Source organism: Protomyctophum parallelum (genome assembly GCF_964188405.1).
Source record: "Protomyctophum parallelum genome assembly, chromosome: 7".
Lineage (NCBI taxonomy): Eukaryota > Metazoa > Chordata > Actinopteri > Myctophiformes > Myctophidae > Protomyctophum > Protomyctophum parallelum.
This window is the reverse complement of record NC_139705.1, coordinates 5,508,924-5,521,270: the sequence shown is the minus strand read 5'-3', so window position 1 is coordinate 5,521,270 and position 12,347 is coordinate 5,508,924. Positions and strand designations below refer to the sequence as shown.

Below are 12,347 nucleotides of genomic sequence, written 5' to 3'. Positions count from 1 at the left end.
ATTGGTCTACTGAGTAATACTGTTTTATTAATACAATGTATTGCGTGATATATATTGTCTGTGCTCCTTACTTTTTGGGTAGGTGCTCCTAATTTTTGGCTAGTGCTACTAACTTTTTAATTTGGGAGCACTGGTGCTACCAAGAAAAGTTAATTTCGAGCCCTCGGTTCACAGACATGCCGGTCTGACAGACAGACAGCAATCACTAGGGCTAATTAGCCCTATAAAAAATAGAAGTCCACATTATGGCATCAGTGCAATTCGGCCAGTCATAGTTTTAAGCCAGATCACCTTAATTAATTATAATATGGGCAAGGGCAACTGTGTAGGGCAGGCTGTAGGCTACTACGTTGATCTCATCATGAGATCAATCAAGTTTGGTGCCAAATGTCCCACGAATCATTTTAATATGACGACGTCATATGAAATGAACCTGCACTTAAATCTGATATATATATATATATATATATATATATAGGCCTATAGGTGTCCATAATCAGAACACATCCATTCTGCATTCAGACAGATGACAGTGAGATCAATCTAAAAGACGGACTTCCCCGCATTAATCAATGCAGCTCTGATAAAAAAATCGGATATCTATTTTACCTCTGCAGGCGAGTGTGCAATTGTTCAATAGAAATGGCTTTCTCTAGGTCGTCCTCAGACCTTATAGGTATTTGCCAAGTAGGCCTATAGGCTATAGCCTTGAGCTTGAACTTAAATCAATAGATTAACGAGTTGGATTTGAGAGTAGCCTATACTTTATAACGTCCGTTGACATTGCTGTCAAAATTAACTGTTCTACAAGCTCATGCATCGCGGAGCACCGCGTTCACTTGACGTATTTCGATATTTCCTATTGTCTTATATGGTGTGGAATGGGCATGGATGTTCAATTTACAATTTAGGCATTTAGCATTTAATCCAGAGCGATTTACATTAGGCAAGAACAAAAAAGCATGGGAATGCATCACATAAAAAGCATTTATCATGAAACATGCGTAAGCTAAGAAAGTAACAGTGGAATATCTATATAATGAAAATATACATATAAACTATACATATACTATACTATGCTATACATATGTACTATGACGTGATATGACTACATACAATGCAATTATAGTGCTGTCTACATGCTATAAGTCTGTATCAAATGCTATCTAAGTCTACAGAAATGCTATCTAAGGGGGTAGGGTAAGTGCTATGGGCCATGATGGAGTCTGAAAAGGTGGGTTTTCAGACTACGGCGGAAGATTGGGAGTGATTCTGCAGTTCTGACTGCAATGGGAAGTGCATTCCACAGTTTTGGAGCCAGAAGGGAGAAGAGTTTGGGACGTGTGGAGCGTTGTCCCGGCGTTTTTAGTGAGGGTACTTCCAGCTTCCCTGTGTTGGCTGATCTGAATGCGCGGGAGGGTTTGTAGGGTTCAATCATACTTGCAAGATATGGGGGAGCCATACCTTTGGTTGCTTTGAATGCCAGCATCAGAGTTTTGTATTCTGTGCGGGCAGTGACCGGGAGCCAGTGGAGGGAACGGAGCAGGCGGGAGACATGTGAGACTTTTGGCTGGTTGAAGACTAAGTGAGCTGCGGCATTTTGGATCAGTTGGAGAGGCTTAAGTGCACATGCTGGTAGGCCAGTAAGGAGGGAGTTACAATAGTCGAGTTTTGACAAGACTGAGGAACGGGTGAGGAACGGTCTAATTCGTCGTATGTTATAGATGTTCATTAAACCAGGCGAATCGCTTGGGAAAAATACGGAAAGGGTACACCCGGCGATCCGCACAAATGAAGTGATGATTAATATAATATTAATATAATATTGTATATCCGTTCAGAGACTTATGATGATCCGTCCTTATTATATATATATAACTAAACTTACCACTGTCGATTGGATATATGATCCTATGTGATCCTTGGGATATTTTCTATCCTATACGTGAACATCCACGCCCATTCCACACCATATAAGGCAACAGGAAATATCAAAATACGTCATCATAGCCTGCACAGATCAAGTTATACAACAGTGAACCACGATGAGCTTGTAGAGCAGTTAATTTTGACAGGCGGGTCTCTGCACGGACAGATCTTCAAGCAAACAGCGCGAGTTACATGTAGGCCTATATAATTATAAACAAAACTTGCCAACTTGGCACGCATTGCTTCAATCCTTGTAAATAAGTTAATAAATTACATTAATAAGTTAACTGATGTTACAGTTACTGTTTCACATAATGAGAAAGAAGTTAATTTGTACAGTTCACCACACGACCAAATGCTATATTAAAACTCGCCAATGATAAAAGCCCTTACTGATGAATTGCCATGCACTGCAGGGTTATAAAATCTGATAATTTTCCTTTGGCCTATTTGATTTATTGATTACTGGGGTGATTGATTCCCTGCCCTGCACTGTCTGATTTGGAAACACAGGACATATTTAATCCACCGGACCATGCGGTTTTGGCTCTTTTTTTCTTTATTTCTTTTCTTGTGGGATTAATCCGTTTTTGGACTATATTTCATCCGATCCAACATCAAGCCTGATCAAGGTAAGAGTTGGATATATTCTGTGTGCCACTGGGGCGTCCGCATGTGACCAATATACATTATTATAAATAGGCCTACTGCAGTCATTACTATACACTAAACAACGTGAGATTTGTACAATGCAGATATAAGTGCATGTTCTTATTATAGCCTAATTGTGAGTTTGTTTCTTAACATGCAGCCGATCCACAAGCTCACAACGCGTTGCACTGCGAGTAGGCTAGAAGGCTGCTGAGATCGTGAGCCGCATATATATATCCTAATAAATAAATAAAAAGGCTCAGGCTTGCGGGGGCAGTTTCTGTATGGGACTCTAGGCTAACTTCATTGACCAATGCCTCTAGAATGTATGCATATACAGTAGGCATACTGTATAATGCATGACAGATATATAAGTGATACTTGGCTTTTGTATAGGCTATCGTTTTTTATGTGCTGACCAATGTTGGGGACACATGCCTACATATTTTATCTGAGATTTGGGAACTTTTTATTGATTCAGCATGAAGACTAAAGCCTTCTGAATAAATATACGCAGGCCGTATGCCCTTTACACCACACTGGAGCTGACGCGGATATCAGCAGAGTTTCCGTCCAACCAACGTCACCGTCAAGTTCACAGAGATGGCCATGAGTTCCCACGAAATGGGAATCCACGTAAATGCCTGTCCGCTCACGCTCCGCTCACGATATTAGCATGAACGCCGTTGTGAATGAGGACCAGTGTGTATATTGTATAGTGTTATACGTCCTCATTCACAAAGGCGTTTACGCTCATAACGTTACGTAACGTGAGCTTAACGTGAGCGGACAGGCATTTACGTGGATTCCCACATTAATTCGGAATTCATGGATATCTCCGTGAACTTGACGGTGACGTTGGTTGGTCGGAAACTCTGCAAATTGCTCCGCCACCTCTCACTATGGCGTAGAAGGCATGCACTTGCGTATATTTATTCAGAAGGCTTTAGTCTTCAAGCTTAATCAATAAATCGTTCCCAAATCTCAGATAAAATAATAGGCATGTGTCCCCAACATTGGTCAGCACATAAAAAAATGATAGCCTATATATAAAAGCAGAGTGCACTTGTATGCACTTGTATGCCTATATGCATGCATTCTAGAGGCAGGTTAGCCTAGAGTCCCATACAGAAACTGCCCCTGCAAGCCTGACACCTTTTTCTTTATTTATTAGGATATTTCTAGCATGCGCGATTGCGCTGCTCACTTGACAGCTTTCTACTCGCAGTGCAACACGTTGTGAGCTTGTAGATCGGCTCTCGCTGACTCGCGCTGCAGGTTAAAAAACAAACTCACAATTATAATAAGAACATACACTTATCTGCATTCTGCACTGTACGGATCCAACGTTGTTTAGTGTAGTAATGCCTGCAGTAGGCCTATTTAAATTGTTTTGTTATGGAGCTCCTTTGAGTCAGTCTGACTGTCGGTGTGTGTGTGTGTGTGTGTGTGTGTGTGTGTGGGGGGGGGGGGGGGGGGGGGGGGCAGAAGCATGCTGCCACATTATTGCATCAGCGTGTGCAATTCGGCCAGACGGGCCAGTCATAGTTTTAAGCCAGCTCACCTTCATTATAATATGGGCAACTGTAGCTGTGTAGGCTGTAGGCTACTACATCAATCAAGTTTGGTGACAAATGTCCCGCAAATCATTTTAATGACGACATCATGCAATGAACCTGCACTTAGCGCTGACAAAGAGGATCTGACAAAGAGGATATCGGCTACCCGCCATATATGGTTGAACATTTAAATAGCTATAGCCTATGCCTACATGTCCATGATCAGAACAAATCCATTCTCCACATGGCATTCAGACAGATGACAGTGAGATGATATTAATCTATTCCCCCCACGAATCAATGCAGCTCTGATAAAAAAATCGGATATCTATTTTACTTCTGCAGGCGAGTGTGCAATTGTTTTTTTTTTTTTTAACCCTGCAGTGCATTCATCAGTAAGGGCTTTTATCATTGCCGAGTTGTAATATAGCATTTGGTCGTGTGCTGAACAATACAAATTAACTTCTTTCTCATTATGTTAAAGTAACTAAAATCAGTTAACTTATTAACGTTCTGACATTTAACAAGGAGTGAAGCAATGCGTGCCATGTTGGCAAGTTTAGTTTATAATTATATACAACTCGCGCTGTTTGCTTGAAGATCTGTCCGTGCAGAGACCCTCCTGTCAAAATGAACTGCTCTACAAGCTCATCGCGGCTGTTGTATATAATGTAAAGTTTGGGAATCCTCTGTGCAGGCTATGATGACTGATTTTGAGATTTCCTGTTGCCTTATATGGTGTAGAATGGGCGTGGATGTTCCAACTAACCAGGCGACACCAGGCGAATCGCTTGGGAAAAATGCGGAAAGGATACACTCAGCGATCCACACAAATGAAGTGATTACACCATGCAGGTTCCCTGAATAACACGGGAGCAAATCGCAGCTTGATCGGACGGATAAATACGATATCATTACGCATCTGTTTACGCATCAGTTACACTGTGGCGTATTTCTCCTTTGTGAATGAGGAGAGGACCATAGTGTGTATATTGTATAGTGTTATAGTGTGTTATGTGTATATTGTATAGTGTTATAGTGTGTATATTGTACAGGAGGATTCACATACTGTGTGTGTGGAGGTCCAGGTTCATTACTGAAGTCATGAAGTTCTTTAGACGTGTCACTCTTCATAGACATGTAGCTGGGTGTTGGAGACTCTGCTCTGTGGTACAGACTTCTGGAATCATAACATTGTAATTTGTTTGTGTGAATGACATTGTCAATTCTTTTTTTAATTTGTATTATTGTTACATTTCATTTTATTTATACAAGGGTAACATCTTTTAGTTTCCTCTCACAACATTGCAGCGAAAAGAAAACTAAAATTGCAAAAAAACAATATATAAATTGTCATGTTGTGGTTTTACTAGGCATGTAAAATACTGTAGTTACAGGGCCTGGCCAAGAGGGGGCACAAGTACACCAGATTATGACTAGGCAGTCAGTAGGAGGCAGAGCCATATATAGATTGATCTTAAATCCCTTTATTTTAGTTTTATAGTAATAGTACAATATAAACATTACAGAGACTTTAGATGTCACTGTACAATACTTACTAAATATACAATACAATAACGGGTGATAGTTTAAACATGGCTTGTTGCATACTGTACACATACTGTACATATTACTGCTCACATACTATACATGCACACAAGCAGCCAGCCTGTCTACTGAACACCACACTGATTTGTACCACTTCATTCACAAACTGCACACACAGTAACTTACAATCTGTAGATTAACTTTGAACAGGATTGATACAACATTATTAGAAGTTATGTCTTGTTTTTGTCATTCATGTAACTTAGCATGAGATCACATAGTTGTATTATAGTGTTGTGTATATAATGCTGCTGCATTGTCTGAAGGAAGCCAAGTTTTACTCTTATGTACCTACCTGTAGTGTACACAAGATGGAAGAATAAAGTACAGCATTGAACCTTGAATTGTATAGGAGGATTCACATACGTTGTATCTGGAGGTCCAGGTTCATTACTGAAGTCAGGAGGTTCATGACTCTTCATAGACACAGATGGAGGCTCTGCTCTGTGGATGTGATGTTTGTCAGCTCCCTCCTCCTCTCTCTCCTCACACCGACTCATCTTTGGTCTTCAGGAAACCTGTCAAGATTACAGTCACAATACACCAGGAAACAGTCAATGCTGGCCTAGTCCAGGCGCATGCCACATAATGCCACATAATAGGCTCTTATTGTCAAGTCAGCTCGTCGCTTGTTCGAGTCCCGTTCATGACGACCTTTGCTGCATGTCTCTCCCCTTCTCTCTCTCTCCCTCTTTCCTGTCTGTCTTCACTGTAACTATCAACAAAGGCACAAAAGCCAAAAACTAATCTTAAAAAAAAGAGAGGAAATGTTTGCTGTTTGCAAAATCTCGGCCACTCCCTGACTCACACTGGCTCAAGCCAGCATGGTGGTGTTACGGTGGAATTGGTGACCTGTGGAAATATGTGACAATCGTGTAGACTCTACACGATTGTCACATATATTTCCACAGGAAATACACTGTAGACAATCACATAATGTCAGTGTCTGAATGTAAATCGTTGCGGTTTGTTTATTAGCAGAGTTCAATCTGTGGAGTGATGGAGTGGCTGAGATTTAGGTAATTTGGTTCTAGGGTAAGATTTCAGCGTAAGCCAATCAGAGACAGACACAAACGTATGTTTTCTCATGACAGTAAATCTCATTTGAATTCATTTGACATGAGTTGAGTCTTGCCTTCTGGGGAAAGTACTCACTCACGCATGCGCGCACGCACACGCGCACTCACGCACAGGCGCTGTCTGTCACTGAGGCATGCATCACCATAGTTGTGAGGTGATGCACAAAAGATGTCATGTGACAACATTTCACATGGAAACCGGTTGTAACATAACTCCACCGCTGTGTGTGTGTGTGTGTGTGTGTGTGTGTGTGTGTGTGTGTGTGTGTGTGTGTGTGTGTGTGTGTGTGTGTGTGTGAGTACACAGATACAGGGCACTAGGACAGCAGCTTTGTCCAAAAACTTAAAAAAGAATGTAAAAAATATATTGTCATAAAGGTGATATCACTTTGTATATAATCCTCCCTACTATAGAGTGCACTGACCATATAAGGTGTTCCTTATATGTCCCCAGTTAACCCCTGGGGTAAAAAAAACTTTAGATCCAGCCTTCATCCAATCCTTGGTGCTGTTGGCCTGTTGCACGTCCCCCCACTGTAGAGCGTGCACATGTGCACTGTGCACATCATATTACCTGGGTGGACCAGGTTTTTTTCTAAATCACCAAAATCACTGAAGGCTCCTTTAAGCAATGTGAGAAATGAGAGAGAGAGAGAGGGGAGGGAGGGAGAGAGAGAGAGGGAGAGAGAGAGAGAGAGAGGGGGGGGGGGAGGGAGAGAGAGAGGGGGAGGGAGAGAGAGAGGGGGAGGGAGAGAGAGAGAGAGAGAGAGAGGGGGGGGAGGAAGGGAGAGAGAGAGGGGGGAGGGAGAGAGAGGGGGGGGGAGGGAGAGAGAGAGAGAGAGGGGGGGAGGAAGGGAGAGAGAGAGAGAGGGGGGAGAGAGGGGGGAGGAAGGGAGAGAGAGAGAGAGAGAGAGAGAGGGGAGGGAGGGAGAGAGAGAGAGAGAGAGAGAGAGAGAGGGGGGGGAGGGAGAGAGAGGGAGGGGGGGAGGAAGGGAGAGAGAGAGAGAGAGAGGGGGGAGGGAGAGAGAGAGGGGGAGGGAGGGAGAGAGAGAGAGAGAGAGAGAGAGAGAGGGGGAGGAGGGAGAGAGAGAGGGGGGAGGGAGAGAGAGAGAGAGGGGGGGGGTGGATAGAGAGGGGGGGGAGGAAGGGAGAGAGAGAGGGGGGAGGGAGAGAGAGGGGGGGAGGGAGAGAGAGAGAGAGAGAGGGGGGAGAGAGGGGGGGAGGAAGGGAGAGAGAGAGAGAGAGAGGGGGGAGAGAGGGGGGAGGAAGGGAGAGAGAGAGAGAGGGGGGGGGAGAGAGGGGGGGAGGAAGGGAGAGAGAGAGGGGGGGGCGGGAGAGAGGGGGGAGGGGGAGAGAGAGAGAGAGAGAGAGAGAGGGAGAGGGGGGGGGGGCGGGAGAGAGGGGGGGAGGGGGAGAGAGAGAGAGAGGGGGGGGGGCCGGTGGGGAGAGAGAGGGGGGGAGGGGGAGAGCCCCCCAGAGTTGTTTATCATTATGATTGGGTGTGTCTGGAACCCTATGGCTACGTGAAAACGAGTGAACTTTTGACATTTTTGACAAACGGGGTGTCTATTTTAAACACATTGAAATGCTCTGATGTATGATTACATCTATCTAGAACACTCTAATATACACCTTCCTATTGATACAGATAGGAGTATTAAAAAATGAATGCACAACATCTCTGTACGTGCATACAGGTCCATCTAGTAGACGTATCTCGAAAATCGACCAACTTTAAACTCGGCATGTGCGCATGTCCAATGTCGAGTTGATTGGATAGGTAGTTGTCCAGAACCACCTACAGTATGTACGCCCAATCGCCCATACATAGGTGTTGGCGTAACAGTATAGTATAGTATAGTATAGTATAGTATAGTATAGTATAGTATAGTATAGTATAGTAATAGTATAGATCTAGTCTAATGACTTCATTAGAGCTATGGGACTGTTGTCTTCCTGCGCTCGCATGAAATGCAGACCAGCCTCTCTTCTGTTGCGGAAATATAAATATGTTTTACCTATACTCACCAATACAAAGGTGGCTTGTGTTATTAGAAAGCCTACTTTCCACTCTGAGCTCCCCACCACATGTATAAAATCGTCACTCACCGATGGTGAGTGACTACATTGGCCCCCTTCAGTTTGCATACCAGGTGGACATTGGGTTTGATGTTTGATGATGTCATCTATTCTACATGCTAAACAAGGCATTCATACACCTTGACACCCTGGGGCGAATTCAGAAACGGGTCTCATGGTCGCAGCTTACATCGAGATGAACCTGTTTAGTTTATTCTCCAGCAGTAGTGGCAACATTCCAAAAAACAAAACAAACGGAATGTCGAAATATCCACCGCGGGTCTGAGACCAGAGCCATTGAGTCATTTAAATGCTACTTTAAATGCTTAGTATGACCTTTCACTGCTTCGTCTCAACCATTACTCAATGGCTCTGGTCTCAGACCCCACGGTGGATATTCCGTTTTTTTTGGAATGTTGCCATTGCTGTTCGAGCAGCCATAAACTAAACAGGTTCATCTCAATGTTCTGGGCATCTTTGTAATGTTAGTGTTAGTAAAAAGCAGGTAAAAGAGTAACGTTTGACTTGAGGCAGAATGACATCAGTCACTCTACCGTTCACTGTAGTAGAAGAGGTGTGCCTGGTGAGGGTTTAAACCCTGCAGCTATGTCGAGTCCGCCTACAGGAAATACGTAAGCTGCGACCATGAGACTCGTTTCTGACTACTCTGATGCACTGATGATGTGTTCTTCTCGAATGCTCAGATATTTTAGCGTATGCAACAAGATGCTGCAAATGGCTGGTGAGGAAGACGCGGGCTCCGTCGTGGGGAGCTCACATGGAGTGGATGGTTTAGGTGCATACAGCGATGAAGCTGTACACCATAATGGCAAACCTGAGTGTTCTAGATAGTTTTAATCATGAATTGGAACATTCCAATGTGTTTCTAATTAAAATACATGCATCGACTTGACTGAAAGTGTCAAAAGTTAAGTTATAACTCGTTTTAACATAGCCACCATCTTGGAAATGCAAATTAGTGTACCAGACACACCCCATTGTAATGATAAGTATTCCAACATGTTTGTAATGGTCAAATAACGAATTAAATAGACACCGCATTTATAGCTCATCTGGTTCAAATGTTACAGCCAAAACTGTTTTAGGTCACAGGCTCGGGCGCCCTAGCTTAATCATTAGAGCATGCCCTGGGCTACATCCGGGCCAAATGTTGTCCCTTTAATATTGATTGGCATGGAAATATCCGTAAGGCCCGGGACTATTGCTGAAATGTCAGATGCTGTGACAGTTTGTGGTACTTTAATAAATGTTGCAAACAATATGTTAATTCTGACCTTTATTGCATTTATTTTTAGTCTTGTACATTTTTTGTATTATTCCAATTTAGGGGGGGGTGGTAACATTTTGAAAGACCATCAGCCATTTTGGGCCAAGGTGCGCTGCTTTTCTTTTTTACCTATCATTACACAGTAGGTTGTGAAATTTTGAATGTATGAAACATAACCTTTTGGCTAAATTTACAATGTGTATATGTTTCACTGTGCTGGGTGCCAATAACGTTAGTTGAAGCGTTTTTTTTGCTACATTTCATGATCTAGATTCACATAAACTAAGGCACCAGTAGTATTGTTTCAGATGTTAGGTATATGTATTTATGACATATAAAGATTTTGTGTTGCCAAAATCAATATAACACATTGATTTTGCACATGTGCACGCTCTACAGCACGTGCACCAAGGATTGGATGAAGGCTGGATCTAAAGTTTTTTTTACCCCAGGGGTTAACTGGGGACATATAAGGAACACCTTATAATATGGTCAGTGCACTCTATAGTAGGGAGGATTATATACAAAGTGATATCACCTGAATTGAATGAGTAGTGCCCATGGCGCGGGAACGAAATTAATTTTCTATGTAGAAATGTAGTCTTAGTCGCGGTAACTTAACAGCGTGTTTGTGGGAGAGAGAGAGAGAGCCAGAGAGAGAGAGAGAGAGAGAGAGAGAGAGAGAGAGAGCCAGAGCCAGAGAGAGAGAGAGAGAGTGAGAGAGAGCCAGAGAGAGAGAGAGAGAGAGAGAGTGAGAGGGTACAGTTTACTACCACGCATCGGAGTGGTGGCCAGCCAGGCCATACCATTCAATCACCTATAGATTGACCATACCATTCAATCACCATGGTAGGTTCACCATATAATTCAATCACCTATAGATTGACCATACCATTCAATCACCTATAGATTCACCATACCATTCAATCACCTATAGATTGACCATACCATTCAATCACCTATAGATTGACCATACCATTCAATCACCATGCTAGGTTCACCATACCATTCAATCACCTAGAGATTGACCATACCATTCAATCACGATGGTAGGTTCACCATATAATTCAATGACCTATAGATTCACCATACCATTCAATCACCATGCTAGGTTCACCGTACCATTTTTAACAAGTTTTCAAACATTATATTCCAGACAAATCCAGACAAATCCAGTATTTTCTTTCTCTTTTCATTTTCTTTTCCTCTTTTCAATTCAGTAGCAAATTACTGAAATGACTTTTTTGATCCTGTATTGTATTATTTATTACAGTCCCTGTGCTGTTTGCATCACGATTCAAGTTGCGATTTAATTAAATTTAGTCCTACTAGAAATTACCAGGAAATTACATCTGGCCACAAACGATCACGGGATCTACTGAATGTGAAGGGGACAAGGTTTGGTGACAAACTGACATATTGAGCTTATGACACACATATGGCATTCCCCTAGTATCCCCTCTTCACATTCGGTAGATCCTTTGTGGGGTTTGTGGAAAAAATACATATTTAGCTACCTGTTGGAATGCCCCCTAAAACAGACTAGAGACATTAGTTCCAGTAAAGTGATTAAAAACACCTACCCGATATTAATCTTTAGGCTTGGATCCAATGTGGCAAAATGGAGTGCATGGTGTTCAGTTCTCTCTGTGTTGTTGTTGTTGTGTCAAAATGGTCAACTGTTTTAACACACAAAGTAGGGAGTGTCTAGAGACCAAACAATGTGTGTGTGTGTGTGTGTGTGTGTGTGTGTGTGTGTGTGTGTGTGTGTGTGTGTGTGTGTGTGTGTGTGTGTGTGTGTGTGTGTGTGTGTGTGTGTGTCTGTGTGTGTGTGTGTGTGTGTGTGTGTGTGTGTGTGTGTGTGTGTGTGACGTGGGTGTGTGCATGAAGTAAAGAACGATAAGCATGAGTGATGATGATGTGGTTTAGGCCCTAAACTTTAGGGTTTTGTAATAATGGACATTTACTGGAGTTGGAACTAGACATGGAACCATTCACTCAACTCACCATACCATTCAATCACCTATCTCTTCTTTGCAATGTGGGGTAACTGAAAAGGTAAATAAATAGAATTGATTTTGAAACAATTAATCCTAATGCCTTAATGTTATTTATTTTGCCATATACTGTATATTTTGAGTATTTTAAGCAATG

The 12,347-nt window shown here is 42.5% G+C and overlaps 1 long non-coding RNA gene across 1 annotated transcript; it reads right to left on the bottom strand.

Moving 5' to 3' along the window:
- Window positions 1–5,254: 5,254 nt before the first annotated feature.
- Window positions 5,255–11,866, bottom strand: LOC310862427. The gene is made up of 3 exons (XR_014569568.1): window positions 11,777–11,866; window positions 6,114–6,265; window positions 5,255–5,319 (listed from the first exon to the last, which is right to left on the bottom strand). It is a non-coding gene; the product is annotated as an uncharacterized lncRNA (long non-coding RNA).
- Window positions 11,867–12,347: the final 481 nt, after the last annotated feature.